We start from the raw sequence: 20653 nt of genomic DNA on the forward strand, positions 1-20653 counted from the left end.
CCCGCCTGGACGCGATCCTGTACAACGTGCTCTAGGTGACCCTGCTTGAGCAGGGGGGTTGGACTAGATGATCTCCAGAGGTCCCTTCCAACCTCAGTGATTCTGTGATTCTGTGATTCTGTGATACCTTGGTAGCTGAAGTTTGTATTAGTTCCTCACTAATGAGCTATCCTTCCACTTCTCTTCTGTGAGCAGAGCTCTTGGAGTTTAGAATGGGACCTTTGTTCCTCTGCCTTTCTGTAGTCCAGAAATAGCTTTGGAGATCTGTTCGCATATGAATGATTAGCAAGTATATCTTTCTCTTGTCTTCCTATTTTGTTCAGCTGCAGAGCTAGAAACTTGTATTTTCTTTTCTCTATATTTAAATTCTTGTTGACATTTTCTGCTGTGTCCCAGGAGGTAGAATGCCTCTGAGAAGGCAGGACTTTCAATTATGGCCAGCTGGAACTAACTTAAAGGAATACTTTGGACAGACGAACATCAACAGAATGCTGAGGTAAATGTGTTCCAGTTGCTACAAAGTTCTTATCAGGAACTTAAAACTGATACAAGCCCAACTTTTAAGGAAACTGACTCTGGAAGGGCTTTGTGAAATGACCCTCAGTCTTTGGGGAACACAAAATTCTTGAATATTTTGTTATTTTGTTTAAGAAATACTTTGCGGTCTCTAGGGTGAAATTTCATTGTTTCAGTTTACTTCACGGTTTTGATCATCCACATTACATACATATTAGTTCACTCCAGGGCTCTCATATGGAGCAAACCAACTTTTCCCATCTGAGACAAAGCCTGGGCGCAGCTTAGATTCTAAGGTATTCTCCCTTCAGGGAGGGTGGATATAGCCAGTCTGCTCTTGAAAGAGCCCTTGAACTGTATATATACAACCTAGTCTGCACAAGATGATACTGCAGACTAAGATTTACTCCATGGCACAGATCACAAAAACAGCATAAATATACTTGTAAGGGCTGTTTTTTATCAGTTGTTGTTATCTGCTTGGTGCAGAGACATTGGATACCGTGGGAAATAGCTGTACCAAAATTGCTGCTATTGCATCACTGCCTGAGACGAGAGGTCTCTGTGCTTCCTGAAAGAGCGCTCTACTGTACTCCTGCTTAGCAATATTCTGTCACCATTACAAGAGAAAAGTAGTGACTGTGTCTAAAAAACATAAGCCATTGTCTATGTTTCTGGCTATTTATAAGATCCAAACTCTACAGTCTGGCTTAATTTGGATCCTCACAAAGTTTCATTCTCTTTCTCCATTAAACACCCCAACATTTTGGTTCCAGCTCACGGAAGCGAAGCATGAGCTGATCAACTGTTCCATCAAGTCTTTCGTGGAGATAGGTTTGTGTAAGGTTGAGTGTACAGGGTAGCAGCACTCCTTTATCTATACCTTAAAGTCTGTAAAGAAACTGCTTTTAAATTTAAAAGTCAATTTTATGGAATTCTGAAAAACTACAACAAAGGTGGGAGGGGCCCTTAAAGAATGTTCATTGTAACATAGTTTGCAACCACAATTCCCATCCCACCCCTAATCTGGCGGCTGTGAATTTTTGTGAAGGGTGTGTGGGTGCATGTGTGCGACTGTGAGACAAAGGAAGAGAAAGAAAGAGAACTTCAGTGGGAGAAACTTTCTCTTGTGTATTAACTGCCCTGTGAACCAGTGCTTGAGAGCAACAGTCCCTGTGCTTGCCAGAAACAACAGTGTTCACTGCTCACTTAGTATTGTCACGAAGAAGACAGACTTTATCCAGCTCAGGGAAAGTATGCCTCTGATCTGTAAGTCATGTGTAGTAATTACAGTCAAAGATGGATTCTGTTTGTCATATGTACTATTTTTTGCTTGGCAATATGTGCACACTACCGAGTTTTATTTCCCAGAGGCACAAAAGCTCTTAATTTGCCTGTGAAGTTCAGTGATTCATTTCCAGGTAAGTGGAAAACAATGCACTTTTTTGATTACGAGACACATGGAACAGCTTTTCAAATGTGGGTAATTTTAGGCTTTGGCCAGAGAGTACAAATGATACAGATGGTACAGAAGCATAAGAGATATCAAAGATTCTTCCTCAGTATACAAATTTTGATGGGCTGTGGAACAGGACATTACAGGCTTCCATACTTTTGCTATCACCATTGCCAGTTCCCCTAATTGCTTATAAGACCATTGAGCTGAGTCAGGGCAGGATGTAGTCCTGATTTTTTGTGGGGGTAGCTCTTGTTTCACAGTGGCCAGGATTATGTGCTGTGACAAAGATGTTCCTCCTTCAACCATGTTGTGTCACATGATGAAAAAAGCCCCTTCCCTTTCCCTCACCTCCAAATGTAGCCCATCCTGGGGGATCTTGTGGGTCTTGTGGGTCTTGGAGCTAGAGGTACATATTCCCTGGTTCCATACAAAACACATCTTCTCTCGTGTTCTGGGAGCCCACATATGGTTGGTGGGTGATCATTTGTATCTGGGCAAACAGGGCTGAGGAGCCCAAAGAAGCAAAAAGTGCTGTGTGGTAAATGTGAGGAATGGCAAACAAAGTAGGAAAAGTTAAATCCTTTCCCCTGTAAATCCCATCCTTTCTTGCCTGTTGCAGAAGACACCAAAGCCCGTCCTGATGAGTCAGCCAGGATTTCAATGCATGCTCTCAGTAGAGCTTTTCTGCACCATTATCTTATTCAAATTTCTATCGCGTCATGAAGTCTTGCCCTTCATTTATATAAGGGCATATAAGAGTTTGTATTGAGCCAAATCAAAGGTTCATCTAGCTTGTACTCTGTTGTTTACAGGGCCATTTGCAGATAGGCAGGACAAGCATAGGGTCATACACCTCAGGGTCCATGTCTTAAGAATCTGATGAGTGAAAAGTAGTGTTTTTGTTTCTAATGCCTCTAGAAGGCTTTTTCTTCTTTGAATTTATTTAAGCCTTTTTAAACTCTGGTAAATTTCTCAAATTTTCAATTTCTTGTGGCAAGGGACTCCATGGTTTAAGTATGTGATATATGAAGAAGTATCTGTCTTTGCTTACAACTTGTCACCAGCCACTGTATCATTCACTGTCCTCTAGGTCTTGTACTGTAAAGGACAATGAACAGTTTCCTTTTATTTGTCTTCTCCACATCCCCTGTGATTTGTCAACCTCTATTTTATCACCTCCTCATCTGCTTGACAATCTGAAGAATTTAGGTCCATTTAGTCGTTCTTTATATGGAAACCATTTGGACTGTGTACAGTATTCAAACTGTTCAGCTAGTGGGTGCATTTTGGATTTATAAAATGGCATAGTTATATTCTGTCTTGTTCTCTGTTCCTTCCCTAATAATCCCTAACACTAGACCTGTCTTTTTGACCAGTACTGCTAAGTACTGAGTTGATGTTTACATGAAACTGTTTGTTACAAATCTGAGATCTCACTCCTTATTGGTTATGGCTAAATCAGTTTATCACCATGTAATGTTATTAAAAAACTGGAGCCTTATGCTCTGGGCAGACCCTGCCCAGTGTAGACTGGACAGAATAGAGACAGGTTTCATTATTACTTCTTTAACTAAACAAAATCAGAAGAATATAAAATGATACTTGCTATCATTTGCCTTATATTATAAAGTTTTTGGTAGCATGTACATGCACATTAATATGCATATGTGCCAAAATGCAGGGAACACTCAGCCTGAGGATGATCAGTCCTTACCTGGATGTTTGGACGGTAAGTGGGTTGTGTCTGCTCGTGACAATAGTGCCTGTGCACTGCTATAACTCTATGTTCTTTATATAGTCAAGTTTCAAGGGAAAATGGTCCTGATCCTCCAGGCCAAACCACTTTTATCTAGTGCAAGCTTTGCAGATGCAGCAGGCTGTACATAACTATATCATGTACAAAATACAATATTGTTCTGTAAGGTGGCCTTAGCTTTAGAAAAGTTTTGCAGCCTACTCATGTAGGGTAGCTTTTGTTTTCACTACTCTACTAAGTTACTGTAAGCCAGCAGAGGAGGCATTCTGAAGTTAAGGTTTTTGTGGTCGGGGTGGTGATGGTGGTTACCGTGTCAATGGAGTTTTCTGTATCAGTGAAATCAAGATTTTTTTTTCTCACACACATCACTCTTTATTAGCATTGAATATCACCTACCATTTTATCACTAGTTGCTCATTGTGAAACCCATCTGCAATTTGTCATATTCAGCTTGAATACCTTAGTATCATCAGCAAATGGTTTATTTTGCTGCCTAGATAATTTATGAGCATGTTGAACAGTTGAGAAACCAACACGTGCTTAGAATGGTAAAAATTTCCATCAATATTCCTTCTTAAATTACTAGATATATTTTCCATGCCCTCTATCCTGCCCTCAATTTGCTGTCACTAGAAGACATCATTGTCTCCAGATAGATTGCTTAACAACACAGCTGGGGCCATAAAAAAAACAACTGTGGGGCGGAATTGTACTGGCTTGCAATTAGCCATGGAGTGCTCCAAAGGAAAGTACTCTGCAGTTTACAATATATCACTCCATATTTATTTCTTAATTTATGCAAAGCAGTGTTTGCTTTGGATTAGTCATTCTCCTTTACCTTTTCAGCTGTGATTTTTATCAGGCATTTCTTAACAGCTGCGTAGGTTTAGCATTTATTTGATTAATTGTGAAAAACTGAACACAGCATTCAAACCCTAATCACTGGCAAGGAAAGAAGAGACTACACATTGGGCCTAAACTGAAGGTCTGCTGCATTTGGGAGTCTGATAGGGGAAATTTCAATCTGTGCTGAAATTTACTTCTACAGTCACATGGTTCCTCTGAAACTGCATAGCCAAATTTTCCATGCATTGTTCAGACACTTAGTTATTTGTTTATTCATTCATTCACTCCTTGTCATCCTTCAGTCTCTTTGATTTTTCAAGAGACAGGTCATTTGGAAAACTCTTTCTGGACACCACTGCTCCATGTATTTTCAAGGCCCAATGGGACTCCTCCGCAGAAACCTAACCACTCTTTCCTCTTAAAAGAGAGAGAGACAGAAGAAGGAACAGATTCCTTACCTCTCTTGTTGCCCTTGAGCCTTGAAGGTTACAGTATGATGGTTTGGAAGTTTCTTAGTAGCTTATTCACTAGCATGTGAAGCCAGGTGATTGCTAATGCAGTATGTTTCTGAGCTGTGGTATCAGGCCTCATCTAGAGCTTGACTTTCTGTAATGCCCTGTCCCCAGACTTTGGGAAACAAACAGTGCACCTCTTGGGTCTCGCAGAAAAGAGGAGGGGGAAGAGGGGCTCCAGTCCCTACGCAACAGTAAATGTAAACTAGGGCCTTGGAAATTCTCGCTGGGGACTGAAGAGACTGAATCTCAAAGCAAACTTGAAGGGGGAGGGCTATGACCAACACCCCAAAACTGATGTATCTCTGGGCTGCCTTTGTTTTGCATCTCAGTAACTCATGGGAAGAAACGGGAATCTCTCAGGCAGAGCACAAGAGCTGGCACCTGAATATACAGCTATGCTGTGGTATTTATAAAGGCAGAACTGTAGCTTTCGTGGGAGCACTCTCAGGCAGGTGGGAATGCAGGATTCCTGCTGCATATGCTGAAGATAGATGGCAAAACCTGGGGTCTGGGCCAGCTCACAGACTGAGAGCCTACCAAGTTCCAGGAAAATGCCTCTTAAGCATTTATTTGGAAAAGAGGCTAGATAGTAGGCATATGAAATATTCTACGTTCCTGTCCTAACATGTATTTCATAAAGCAAACACATACGTATGCAATGTCAATTAACACAGGAGTACAGGGAGCAGGTCCAGGTCAGAGGAGTGATTGTTCATACCGAGGTACAGGGATTTCTCTGGGGTTGGCTTCTCTGCTGCTTCATGGAAAAAGCAATAGGGGTTCACAAAACCAAATGAAAGCTAATTGCATATTAAATAGTTATATTGTGGTGGCTCGTAATATTATTTATTGGGAATTATTTTCCTCATGAAAAGCAGTGGTGGTCATGATGGCTGTGGGGCTTGGCTGCGCTCTCCATAGATGTGTCTCTTCTGGTTTCCCTAGAGTTACTCCACAGACAGCTTTCAGAGGGAAAATGGGCCCATTGGTGGGGAATCATCATAAATGTTTTTGTATAGCTTTAAATCCACAGTCCTCCAATATTTTTTTGTCAAGGCATCTGAGTAAATTTTCCAGATCCCTTTTGTTTCTCATCTGTCTTCAAACACTACATTTCCTACCAGCTTCTATCTACTGCAGATCACCCTGCAGTTTCCATTTCATGCTGCTTCTGTTTCAGCTACGGAGATCCCAAAACATTCTCCCAGTTCGAACTTGAAGCCACACTCAAAACAGCAAGTATGTCCATTTTTACTTCACTCCACAGCTTTTTAACTCTAAATATTTGATTAACTTTACTTCCTAAAATAGCAAGGTCAGACCCTGAGGGAGGTCTTTCCACTTTGCAAAGACACAAATGGGGAAATGAATGCAAGTTCAAAAATTTTTTTTCTATAAAATCTCAATTCCACATAGGTGCAAGGGGAACAAAAGGAGAATGCTAAAATGATATATAAGAGAGGAATGTGCATGAGAGGACTGCGCGACCTATGACTAATTTGGTACCTTTTGAAACAACATACAAAGGATAAATTTCCCTTCAAATTATCCTCTCCTATTAGGTAATGACCGAAGTATGGATTACAGAGGCAACCCTTGAGGGACCACACATGCACACATAAAAAAGTGATGGCTAAGAAGGAGAAATTGCTCGGCTGTGAATCCTGACTTCCAAAGTGACTTGGCTTTTCTGTCTTGGTTTTCCCTGCTTAGTAGTAGTTTGTATTAATATATCTCCCAGTATTACACAAAGAATTATCTCTCAGTCTGCTTATAGCCCTCTTGGATCCAGCCCTACAGACCAAAGATTCACTTCTATCTCTGTGTCCTCTCTGGTTTTTCTCTTTTATTAGTTTTCAGTGGAAAACAAGCAAACAAAAAACCCCACATAGTTTTTTTTGAATTGTGATGATACATTTGTTTGCTTAACTTTTGTTCCCTTCATCCTTTATTTTGCCAGAGATTTTCAAATGTATATTTTGCTCTATATGCTCCTCACTGTAAGGTACTGGCTTCAAAAGTAATTTCTGCATTTTCTTTTTAGCACTTATCTATTTAACTTTGGTCATTTACATTCTCCAACTATTTTTGCAGAAGGATGTAATATGTCATTGGGTATGAATATGGACATAGCATCTATGTTTGTCTTTCATATGAATTTTAATTTCACAAAAATATGAATAATATTTTAATATTTTTTAATATTCAGAGTTGTCTTGCAGAATTGTTTCACTAACAGGCAGGAATCTAAAACCTGAAACCAATTATCCTTGCTTACCTCTTGCGTTATTTATTTTTTCTAGGCCTCATTGAAAATTGTTCCAATTCTTAAACTGTGTTAACTTCAAGCTGAATTAATGAACTGATTTTTAACTGGAGCCTCACCAATAATAGCAATCATTTCAATGTCAGATCTTGTTCCAGAATTTGACTTTTAACTTCAGACAATTGTATAAGTGGATGCTTAGAGTGTTTCCAGGCACTTTTTCAAGTAGACTGTATGAAAACTATGCCAAAGATTTCAGGGGGCAATTCATATAATCAATGTTTGTGCCACTGTGGCTGTACCACTGCAGGGTAAGAGCTGTTTGTTTCTGCCAGGTAACAAGGTTACTTCCTTGGTTCGCATGGCTGTATGCTGTGCTGGGGAGCTGAGCCTGGGTGCCAGCGTGGCAATGACCCAGGGAGTGATCTGACACATCCCCCTTTACAGAACTCCTTGTCCTTGTTCTCTTACTAGTTTCAACACAGTTTTGAATTCACTTTCGGAGGATGGTAACTCAAGGAAAGTAAACCAGCTAATAATAAAAGCATAACCACTACCCAGTTTCCTATAAGGAAACTATGCAAATATAATGTAGACTGTAATCTGTGTAAGTTTCTTCAAAGTTGGGAATTTCCACTTAACAAGTACTTCTGATAATTGGTGCAATAATCCTAAATGGTGAATCCTGAAGAACAGTAACAACAGGAAAGAAAGTTTCCCCTAACAGTTTCATGATAAGACCAAGTCAGCTTGTGCTGGGAAACCCTGACAGAACCATTAGAGCAACACAGTGAGACAAAAGGAGAAACTCCAGCAATACAGCAAATGTCATTAATATCAATCATCTTTTATGTGGGTGTATAAGGAAGCGTGACTTCCTCTTCTCTGCTCGTTATGAGTTATTTCAGATGAGAAACCCCCTTGGAATTTACGTAGATAACTCTGAACAAACTCTGGTGTTTGAGGGCTGGACTCCTGCACTCCTCGAGGGACTGTTGTTGCTGAGACTGTTTCATCTGAATGCTCTTAACTGCTTTGTTGTAGAACCGAAAAAAATCACTGCACCTAAGAAGGGCACAGATCAATTGGGAAGATCTAAATCACTGTTATTTACCATGCAAACCAATCCTGTCCTCAACGAACTAGCAGCTACTCAAATTGCAAGGTCAGTTAAGTCAACTTAAAAAATTAAAACCCTCTGCAGACTTTACTCTTCCTAATATTATTCCCCGTAGGAAGCAGGATAAAGAACCTTCAGAGGAGGTCAAGGATATAGTGTCCTAGCTCCCTGGATAGTTGGGACATCTGGATGCCTTAAGCATATCCCAATCTAGTCTATACCTTGCCATCAGAAACTACTCCTTCCAGTACACTGCTTTCTGCAGGAAGTAGGCTGAAGGCTTTGCAGTGGCTGGCCTGATGGTTTCCCACCAACATTTAACTCTGCTGGCATTTTGAACCGGAAATTTGGGGTTACCCAGCAGATCAATAACACAGGGAGTTGCTGTTCCTAAACTGTAGTCAGGAGATACTGCAACGGTTTTATTTTCAGTGGAGCTTTAGGGGCCTCAAAGATCTTGGCTGCTGAGGACAGTCATGCTGAATGCACTCCAAACTGCGTGGTTTATCACCGCTCCTCTGCACATAGGTGTGGGGGGAATGAACCATCATTTTCATTTTTAATGAGGCATACGAACTACGAAAGTCGAGGAGAGAGATCGATCACAGATAGATATGTTCAGTTTGTTCTAGATGTTTGCTCTGCTGCAGGCTAGCTCACGCCAGGTTGCTGGATGATGACACAGCAATATGAATTATGGAAATACTTAACAGGAATTTCTTGCTGATATGCAGTAAGCCAGATGAGTGTAAGCAAATCAAAGGTGATAAGAAATGGCAGCTTCCTCTTTCGGGTGAACTTTTCAGCTTTCACGTGTATGCTGAATCATTTTGCAGTCTTAGACTTTAAAACATTCTATTCCTTGGCTAATACACTGTCTAATGACTTTTTCAGAAAATAATTACTTCTATCAGTCTGATTAGACCTATCTGAAATATCCATAACAAATTTATGCTAAACAGGAAAGTGTAACAATTTTTTCTAGCTTTTGAATCATGACAGAGTTGATCACATCTGTAATACACATTTCAAATTTGGAGGAGACAAAAAAAATAGGATTTTTTGTGGTCATGCGAGTCCTAATCAGGCCAAAAAGATTTATAATAGGTCCTTTCATAAAGAAGTGTCCCCCTTATGATAATTTGTCATATAGGGTTAAATAAGAAGGGCGAAGTGCCTTGTGCACTTCTTTTTCAAGTGGCATCAGTGCCGCTTCAGCAGCAGTAGAAACTTAACAACTTCCGTGCTGATACAGGCAGCGAAAAGTCCTCTGGGGACAGGGAAATAAAAATAAAGAGGATAAGGCTTTATCCATCTTATTTACTAGGCTCTTAAAGAGCTAAGTGCAACATGCTGGTATCGTGGTGTAGATAATCAGGCTTGTGAAATGAGGAAATGCATGCCTCTCTGAAAAGGCATCCGCAGAACTGTTCAGTGACTGTGACTTTCCAGCACAGGAATAGATAGGACCAGGCTTGAGGACTGGAGTGCGAGTAATATTGCGCTGTCACTCCCGGGGACGTTTTCTTCCGGAAACACTTGCCATGTGCTGCTGGAAGGCTTTTAAGAGATGGCTTCAGGCAACCAGCTGTTCAGTACTTTGTATCTGTGTTCTGGGCTCATCTCTCTTCCTGTACCTAATACTAGTAAGGAACTGTCCTCTACAGCTGGGAGTTTCTCACCAATTGACAAGGTTATTTACAGAAATTCCTCCACCTCTTCTCTCCGGGACACAATATCTCCACTCCCTTGTCTGCTTTTCTTCATTTCCCTTCCCTGAAGTTAAAGGAAAGATGACTTTCAATTTTTGCCTCCTATCAAAACCAGGAACCGACAGCCTGGTTTTGAAAAAAAGAAAAGGAAACTGTTTTCATTTTGAAAACTCTGAATTGCAGGAAAACCTTACACATTTCAAGCAGGTCTACCTAGTAACTGTGATTTAATTTAAATAGTAAGGGTGGAACATAGGTGAACTCAATAGTGATAACATTCAATTACAGAGATGCAACACTGTTGGCTTTGTAAAAAAAAGATGTTTGCGTGCGTGAGGATAGGGAAGAGGTGCAGACAACTTATTTGCCAGCACACTTGTTACCTATACAATATAATGAATAAATTTTATAACTTGTGTTCAGCCATATCCCTCCCATGTTTGGTTTCATATAGCTCCTGGCTGTATCCATGCGAACAGCACTACATCTTAGTTGGTCATGTCCCTTTCATATTAGCTTTTTTTTTAATTTCTAGATTTAATTCCTTTTCGGTAGTGCAGGGATCATCCTGATCATTTGGGTGACCCCTGGTTTTATCTTAATCTCAGTATTTTTGGAATATGACTTCTTCCTAGAAACCAAACTACTTATGCATTACCTCGGTTCATAGCATTAGCTTTTTCCTAAGCTTGTTATATCATTGTCAGTGCATCTCTTGAGATTTCTTTCTGTGTTTTGGTGGTCGCTCTCTTTCCACACCATACCCACCAAAATGGGGACCTTGAAGTCAAAAAACACAGAGTATAGCAAATCAGTGGGTGTCCTGTGTAGCCTGGCTGCACAGCTCCCAGTTGGATCTACAGCCCAGTTGCTCTGTAGCTAGCAATTGCATGACTTTGCTGATGAGTGTGGCAGATCTAGCAGCAGATAAGGGATTTAAAATGAGGGATTATGCATGACATTAGTGTCTGTGGTGCTGGGGGTGGAGGTGGTGGTGGAAGGGCCCAGAATTAACAGGCATTTTGGATGATGCATGAGAGAGGATGATGCACTGGGGATTGGGGAAGGCAGGCTGCAGGTGCAGTTGTCAGGTATTGAAGCAATTACGGGAATACTGGGTATTTAGGGAGTTTGTTGCTGGAGATAAACATCTAAGTGTGCCAGGCCTGGCAAGGAGAGAGTCCCTGGATCACTGTGAGAACTCCTGCCCCCTCCACCTCCCAGCCCAGGGAACTGGGTTAGGCCCTGCTGTGCATAAAAAAGAAGAACTCTTCTTCATTTAACTGACAGAAGACGCTACCGTATAGATCTGAAATGATTTCCCATTTATTACACTGTTTATTGCTATTGCTCTGAATAGCAATAGTTTTCTGTGAAGAACCACCCAGTCAGTCAGGTTAAGCTTTAAACATAAAAGACTATGTGTAAAAAAAGTGATTCCTCAGGGTGTTTCCCAGTAGATTACAAACCTGTATCAACAAGCTTTTGTACAGAGTCTTGGTTACAGTAATCAATGTTTCTACGAAGACAATGAAAATAACATGCATGCACAGAGCTGGAATTTGGCTGTGAAACATCAGTCCATCTCACAGATTTATTGGTCCATAAAAATTACAGGCATAAAACAAGCCTTCTTTTGGGTTTTTCTGAAATTCTTTTTAAAATCTAACACTATAAAAATGTGATATAGTTTGTGACATCCCTTAAGTTACCAAAAAAGACTGAATCTAAGCAAATCCACTCAGATTTAAATATACTGTCTATGCTACTCCCAAAAGATATAAAACCATGCTTGAGTGCCACAGTCTTATTTTATAGCACATGCCTGAAGATAAATTTTATGGTTCAGATAAGGCCATTTGAAAATAGACTTTTATGAATCTTTTATTATAGGGGGCTCTTTACTGGGCACCACTGTAATAAAATCATATCTCTACAAGACAGATCATAGTGTCACTTTCTCTGTTACCATGCAACACAGTGTTGTTCCAAGGCCTAGCCAGTAAGCATACACAAACATGCTCCAGTTTGGAGCAGCAAATGTTTAAGTTATCCTTTGTTCATAAACTGTAGGTTCACTGGTTCTGAAATTGAAAATAAGATTTTGTTTTGACATTGGAAAGCTTTGGCTTTAGAGAACCTAAGAGCTAAGCATGGTTTGGCCCTAGCATCTGATTCTCCAATCTGTGGGGAGTCCCCAAAGGTAATGATGGAAATTGTTAAACATTTGATTTGACCTTCAGCAACCTGAAGGTGCCGCTGCTAAATGAACAAGTGCAAGGGATGACCTTGGTCATCCACTCTGTTTAGTTGTAGTTTCATTCCTGGCTCTGTTCTGGCCCTCAACCAGCTTTTGCTAATACAGAGCCCAGGCATAGTTCTGGGGGTCTTTTCCTTAAAGGCAGTATGCATGAGGCTACCCTGGCTTTGGCTGTCTTCCCCTGTACAGTCCTTCCACAACACACCAGCAGCCTTGCCCCCACACACACCTCCACACACTCTTACACCATATCTTGCTCACTATAAAAACATTATGCTGATGGACTGCAATAAACCTCTTATATTATTTTAGACCCTTTGAACTGAATAGTACAAGACAGCACACAGAATAGTAACAGTATCTTAGAAGTATGAGGGCATGGCATGGGGAGACCCAGGTCTAGTCCACTCTGAGGGGAACTAACCCCAGGCGGTCTGGGCATGAGCCAGTCTCTGCCACCCTGAGTCTTCTTTTATATAGCAGTAGTAAAGAAAAGCAAACCTAAAGTAAGCTAAACTGGATCAAGGCATAAGAAGTACCATCTATCGTTCACAGTACTTGGTGTTTACTATCACTCTCCCTGGCCCAGTTTTGGCCCCTGACCACTAGCACTCTCTCAGATGATGGCCAGGAGTGGCTGGAAGGATAGCAGAGGCCAGGGACTGCAGTGGGCAGTACAGATAAGGCCACACTGTTTTGGAGAGGAAAAGGGTCTGGCTATGCTGGTGCAAGCCATGCTGTCTTGCTTGCACAGTCAGAAAATGACCCACCTGCCCAACTTAAAAATACAGATGTGGCTAGTCTTTCGTAGCAGTCAGTATTATGGTTTACTAAAGCAAGTGTCAAAGGAAAATGCTACAAAGCTGTTTAAACACTGTAGGTTCTTCTTTGCTGTAATGTCCTTTGGTAACTTGGTGACCTAATTGGCTGAACTTAGTATGTTTTTAGTGCAGCTAAACAAAACCCAGGGTTTAAATCTGAAGCAAAATCCAGCATTTCAACATTTGCTTTTGTTAGACATTAAGAAAAAATGTGAAGCGTGTAGTTCTTCACAGAACAGATGTTGCCACAAAAGTTTAATTAAAAATCTAGTAGTTTTTCTACTGTTTTTAAAATCTAATTGAAATGTTATCATAGTCCGCAATCCAAAGAATCCATTTTGGTTTATTGAAGTTGGCCCAATGATTCATTTCCAGCTCTTCACCTCCCATCAGACACCCAGCATAATGAAGTAATATTACTACGCAGAGTGATCAAAAGAAGACATGTATTGCAATGGAAAATGTAGGGACTGAGAAGCCTCTAACGTAGTAGTTAGGGCAATGATTTGGCTGAGGATGGGATGTCTACCAGGTGTAGACATCTATAGCTGGTTGTCTACACTCTTGTTATAGTCATCAGAAAGAAATAAGCACTGTTTGGAAAATGAACAAGGTTTACTTTATGCATGTAACTTACCCACAGAGAGACTGAGCTAATGATCTAATTCTGGGTAATTTTAATGAGTAGAAACAGGCCTTTTTGGGTGCAATCTTTTTGTAGATGTTTACTTTAGACATGATGGAGACAAAAGGACACAGGGGCAGGCCTGAAACATATTCAACTTACATTTCTTATTTTATCATATTTAGGTACATTTCTGTTAGGTATTTTAATGCCTATACTGCCTGAGAGATAGGCATTCTCTGTGATCTCCTCCAGCACTGGAGCCTGAAACAGTCCAGAAGGTCTGAGTGATCTCTGTAGCATATCTCAGGATAATCAGTATAAATAATGACAGAGAATGACAATGAAGAGAGAGGCATTTATTCAGAAGATTTTCTTCTGAATGCCAGGAGGCAATCAAGCTTTTGAACTCATGCATCTGGCATCCAAACACGCTGTGTTGCAGTTATTAGAAGAGTCTGGTGGATAACTTAATCAGACATGTCTTTTAATATCAGAAGTGAACAGGCATAGATTCTGAACAGCAAGGCTTTTTTTGTAGTTATGAAGGTTTGACTTGTTTACAAGACTAACCAAAAAGAAAAGTAAATGTTTCTATTTCTGAAGAGCTCAGAGTTAGGTATGCCTTTCCAGTTTCTCATGGATAATGAAGGAATTGTTATATGCTTGTTCTCAGCTTCTGTGGATTGCTAGAGCTCTTTGAAAAATCAGACAGGAAACCTTCGACTGGCACCCACCTAACCCAAACCTTCTGTACCCCGTTCTGGTGTCACAGAATGGAGGGCAGAGGAAAAGCATCTCATCACCCCACAGCCTAAAGCTAGGTGGTGTTTGTAATTAGAGACACTACTGTCCACTAATCTTTGCCACCTTAATCATCATCAGGGAAACCTTGATAGGCAGAATCACCTGGTGTTTTAACAAGATTTCCTGTCTGTGACCGAATATCTAACACTGTGTGAGATACTGTAACTCTAAACCGTAAAGTACTTTCTGGAGATGCAAGAAGTACTGAAGCGGCTTGTCCCTAAATTTGATCATGCTATGTTAGCAGATCCTGACTACATGATTTCTACCTGGACAAGGTATTTCTTAAAAATACAGTCTGCTGAAAATGGTCAGAGATTCTTAGATAAACTAAAAAGGTTCAATTATATTCTTCACCAGAGCTCACACATCCTAGATGGAAATACTGCTCTAAACTCTAGATGTGAGATGTATCCTATTCTTTGACTTCAGGTCAAATATTTTGGTTGTCTCCTTGTGTGGCCATAATGGAGGTGGAGGATATGCCCTTCTTCAACAATTTAGGAATTCTCCTAAAAGAACAGCAGGTTGCATAAAGAGCTCTTACAAGATGGTCAGGATGGACTTATGATTGTAATAGTGTTTGGAGCATTTTTAATGGACCATTTCCTGTTGATGTTATGCTAATTAAATTTCTTTTTTTCACACAGTGAAGCAAACAGAGCGTCAGAGATTTCCCAGCAGTTTCAGTGAAAAAAGGTCTTTGGAGGGCACATGTATGCTTTAACCAAAATCTCTAATGACACATTTTCAGAAACCTCTAAATTTAATAGCTGGCAAAGCATTAATGTAATCACTATTCTCCTTCAGTTCCCCAAGTACACTGGTCATGAGCTTGGTCTGGTCCACAGCAGAAAATCCCCTCAAAGGGGAAGGAAAGGAAACATGTTAAAGTTGCTGGAGTTTTTCAGACTGTGTTGCCTACCCTGACCTGTCTTGTTTTCCTCAGCAAGGGAAACTGCTATGTTATAGGCACATTCTGTCCTTTGTTTCCCCATTGAAAAGCATGAATCACCACAGAGGTTACACCTATTATATACCTATATAGATAGGTATAGCTATATAACCATACACACTGCCTAGCAAAGACTCTGCGAGGCCAGGTACAAGAGCCAAGAGCTCTTACATAGTTTCACATGCTCGCTGCTAAAATAACTTCTCACTTCTAAAACTGGTTTTCTTTTACAATCTCATTGATGACTCACAGCCCAGTGAGATGGTAACTGGTATCTTCACTTATGTAACCTTTCTGCTAGGGATCGACTGGCAGAAGGGACGATTCAGTCTCTTGGCCAGGCTCGGTCCTTGGGGATCCCTAATAAATAAGCACAAACACACACTATTTTGGACTTCCTTGCAGAACTGTGGGAAAATTAAATTAAATTGAGGAAATTAAATTAAGTTCTCCAGGCTTTGAAGAAAAGGCTTTTCCCCAGTCATAAGCAATGCACTGAACAAATGGGTTTAAACAAAGAGAACACTGAAGGGAGAGAAATAAAGTGCATGTCATGAATGTCCCTAAAGGCAAACTACCACCCCAGAATATACCAGCGTCAGTCTAAGTCCAAGTCCTTCCCCTGTAATGGTGGAATCAGGATGTAGTGGAACACAGTGGAATCAAACAAGCACTTGTGTGTTATTTATTTGTGAGATTGAGGCCTATGCTTCTGAAGCTTATTTTTCAGGTCATAGCTAAAAATGAAAGTCTGGATTTTCTTGGAGAACTGACTGAATTTCTTTTACCCTAAGCCAGTTGCCAGTGGATAATAAAAGCTGTCCTTATCTGTAGCTCTGCTGGGTAACAAGATACTTGAACACTTGAGCAAATTATTAACATTTTATACGACAAATGGGTTGAAAGAAAATAATGTAAGATAGGTTTGATTGATAGATCCCAGTTCAACTTCTTTCACTGAAAATGACTGAGGATAAACCCACTTGTAAGAACTCTTAACCAGCCATTTTTTTTCCATGTTAAAGGTTTCCAAATGTTCCTGTGTTGTCCACAAGCAATGAGGTATCTTTGCTGAGTTCCCAGGAACTGGGCATGTCAAATGTTTTAAAACTATGGCTGTCTTAGCTCATGTACAGGAATCTTAGTGAAAGTGGAAACCTCTGTCAGAGGTTTTAGTCACATTTTACGTAGTAACTAGAAATTACCTGGCCTACTTCATAATAATTCCAGAAATAATTTAAACTTTGCTGTTTCTTTTTGGCATTTTGGCAGCAGCAGCAGTTTCTGACTGCATCTTCCCACATAACAATGCTTTGAAATTGCTTGTGCACCATGACTTGCTTATACAGTTTGGTAATCCCTTATCAGAGGCTAGTCCGAGCTGTGGCTCCCACTCTCCCCAGCCTCTCTTATTCCAAAATTTTGCTCAGAACAGGTATTTTTGGCGATTCCAGAAAGCTGTGCTGTTTATTCCAAGAACCTGTTTGAAGTATTTACGCATCAAAGTTCATGCTGCCAAGAACATGGAAATTATAACTGCAATGCAAAAGATATTTAATACAACAAAGACATAATCCTAACGAAATAATTGCATATTGCATCCACTATAGCAGGCAGGAGATCTTAATGTGTGCAAAGGTATAGGACAAAAATGCTTGCTGCTCAAAACTGCAGTATAATTATTTTAATAGGATAATAATTAGGTGAAGACACATTCAGGTCATGTCAATGAGCTCTATCTTTCACAAGCAGAAGTGCAGAAATTGCACTTGTGAATGGAAAGACGATGTTCCTGCGACTTGTCCATAAACCACGTGGATGTGCTCCCATAGCAGGCTGAAGGACAGGTACCTGCGCTTTCCTCTCTGCTGGTATCATCTGTTGCTCAGCTGAGCTGAGATGTGCCTGAACTCACTGCCTTCATACTTCAGCTTGCATTGCCAATATTCCCATCGTTTCTGCAGATCTCCTCTGACAGGGTGGTATTGCCTGTTTACATATGTCAGATCTTAATGAACAGCCAAATGTCTTGATAAATGATACTCCTAAGTGCAAGCATACTGCAGTGCAGAAGCAGGGAGTCCTGCTCCTTCTGGTATCTGCTTGGTACTGCCACTGAAGTAAACGGAAATGTCACTCAAACATGTGCCAGTGTGCAGGGGGAGAACGCTAGACTACGCAAGACCGTTGCTCTTCTGGGGGGATGGTCACCATCGTGAGAATCTACAGTGCTGCCAAGCATAGTACTGTCTTCCAGCTGTGGTGAGACAGCTTGAGTAGAAACCCGAAGTATTTCTCAAGTATGGGTAAGAATTCAAAAGCATGAGTGGTAACTGCTGCCTTTTCTGTGCAAGTACGATTCCGAGAAGCTGGAAAAAAAAAACAAAAATAGGAAGTTACATTGCAACACTGGGCTATTTCATTTAGGAACAGTGAGTGCTTCCATTTCATTGTGAAGATGGTTCAACACTGTTTTGCCTTTAAGTTAGGTGAGAGAGTATGGTACTTAAAGCTAGGACAATTTGCTGCACTTGGGACTTGGGGAGATTTATTTGCTCATAGACTTTGTCTTTAATAGAACTTGTTGAGAAAAGCCCCTATGAAAGGACTGAAAGCTGTATTCTCTTTTTTTTGGGGAACATGATTTGCACCTTTAGGCTAAGGTGACCTAAAGACCTAAGAAAAAGGAATCTAGTTATAAGAAGCTCTAAAGCTAATCCTCACTCAGGGAGGATGAGGTGGTCTGTACAGTTCTTCAGCTATGGGTCCTCACTTGTGACTTTATTAAGTTAATGAGATGGCTTGGGTCACTCATCCCAGCTGAAGGATTGAGGCCCTTCTTCCTACATTTCTCTCCCCTTGTTCTCAGCAGTATGCTTTCACTATTCATCTTGCATCAACTTGCATGTCTGACCCTGAGCTGATTTAACTCTCTTACTTGGCAGAAAACTGACCCAGCAAAAAAAATGGTCTTCTGCTTGTTTAGTGAGATGGGTTAGGACTGCATGGCCAGAGAGAAGGTGGGGAGAGCAGGAAGAATACCTCTTTTATAGATCATCTCTCTCTAGCCATTTTGTATAATTTAAACCCTGGTTTCAGAGGAAGTTTGATCTCCGCACCGAGAAAAGGATCTACTCCCAGGGTATTGAACTGAATGCTTTTTTTTAGTATTTCACACACAGAATGGTCTCTTGGACTCTCTGAAACTGCAGGAATTGGCTCTAATGGAACCATGATACTTTATTTGTAGACATAAAGTTGCTGTCTGAGACTGCAGATCAGAATTAGTATCCCAAACTGGTCATGGTTCCTTCCTGCCCCAAAAGGCAACAGTTTTCAGGGCTGGGCTCGAATTGGCTGTGACACCTCCTCGTGGTCCTGCTGGATAGCCCTACTGGGGAACTAAGGGCACAGCTGTCCCAAGTGTGATGGTGGTGACTAGTAGTTGCCTCTGCCCTGTCGAAGTATCTTTTCAATCTTTGGCAGTAAAGGGGGGACCTAATGCGCTTGTAAAAAGGTGTCCCAGTCCCCCCTCAATGCCATTGGTCCAGTGGTGATCTTTCAATGTATGGGTGTGGTGGCGGTTCTGACGACCATCACTGTGACTCTGGCCTGCCCAGGGAAACAGATCAACCACACATTAACTGGATATGACACGGCATGTCTACTACGAGAGCGGGCATGGCTTTGCTTGTCTACCCCGTCGGCTGTTTGAGCGACTAATGGTCAGGGGAGACCTATCCAGTGGTCCCCTTGAGCCAATGTCTGCTCTTTTTTGGGTGTTGTAGAAGGGTGTGGACCCTGTGAGGTCCTCTGGCCTTGAGTGAGACAGCAGGACCAAGTGGTGACAACCTACCACCTGACCTCGGTCAGTAGATGAGGCATGTTGCCAACCTTTAGTTCAAAGCAGAGTAAAAGTCTTCACATGGACGGTGAGCCTGCTCAGTCTTCCGGAACCGCTGGTACTCCGTCTGTGCTTTACCTGGCTGCAAAGTGGAGGGACTTTGGGGCGGCTGGCTCATCTGTGGGGCGTAAGTTCGGGCAACCCAAATCCTATTGGCTGTACCATGCCCCTAATTCTGGCACTTCCAGCTAGACGCAGATGCTGCCTCTGTCCACCTAATGCCACGCACTGGACAAGACGTGGGCGGATGGGCCGCCTCCCAAACTCAACTCAGAAAAGGTGCCCTGTATCGTACAGGGTTTGGAAATTGCCAAAGGAAGTTGCTGTAGGAGCCTAAAGCTGTGCAAGGGAAGTGTAGCGCACTGAACCACATCAAACCGTGTGATGTGGGAGAGGGTGAACTGCCGTACAAGCGCAGTATTAGAGCATGCTGGTGTACAGGGCTGAGGATGGGGATGTGGTGAATCTGCCTGCTGGCCAGTGCTTGGCCTGTTACTTAGTTTGGGAGCTAAAATGAGCTATTTAATCTCTCTGTGATTTATTTTACCTCATGTGCAATGACTCCAAGCTGATATTCACTTCTTGCTTTATCATCAAGGAATAAAAAAGCCTTACATAAATTTTAAGTAATATAGCTTCACACCAAAGGTCAGTCCTGGAGATTGTTTTGTAAATGGAAATGTATCCTCTCTGTAAGTCAGCTGCTCTACCAAAACTGCCCCCCCAACCCTTTTTTCAAACTACACATATTCTGTTTACAGAAACGCAAAAACTCCTGTGGAGTTTTGATCCAGAGACAATCCCCAACTGTTGCAACTCACTACATTTCGATTCGGTCAGTATCATCTGGCAACAATGTGAAACTGTATTTCCGGGATTTCACCTCTCTTGGCCAGAAAAAAACCCAGAAAGTCAGAGTGCCCCTGACCCGCTAACTGCCTCTCTGCCTCTCCGCCCCGCTCCCGCCTTTTACCGGGGCAGAGCCCTCAGCACGCTCCTCGCCCTCCCTGCAGCTCGGCGGGGCTGCGCACCGCCCCTCTCCCGGCGCAGGAGCCCAGCAGCCGGGGGCGCCGCGGCCCGACGCCATCCCG

Source organism: Apteryx rowi, unplaced genomic scaffold (genome assembly GCF_003343035.1).
Source record: "Apteryx rowi isolate R43461 unplaced genomic scaffold, aptRow1 scaffold_550, whole genome shotgun sequence".
Taxonomy (NCBI): Eukaryota; Metazoa; Chordata; class Aves; order Apterygiformes; family Apterygidae; genus Apteryx; species Apteryx rowi.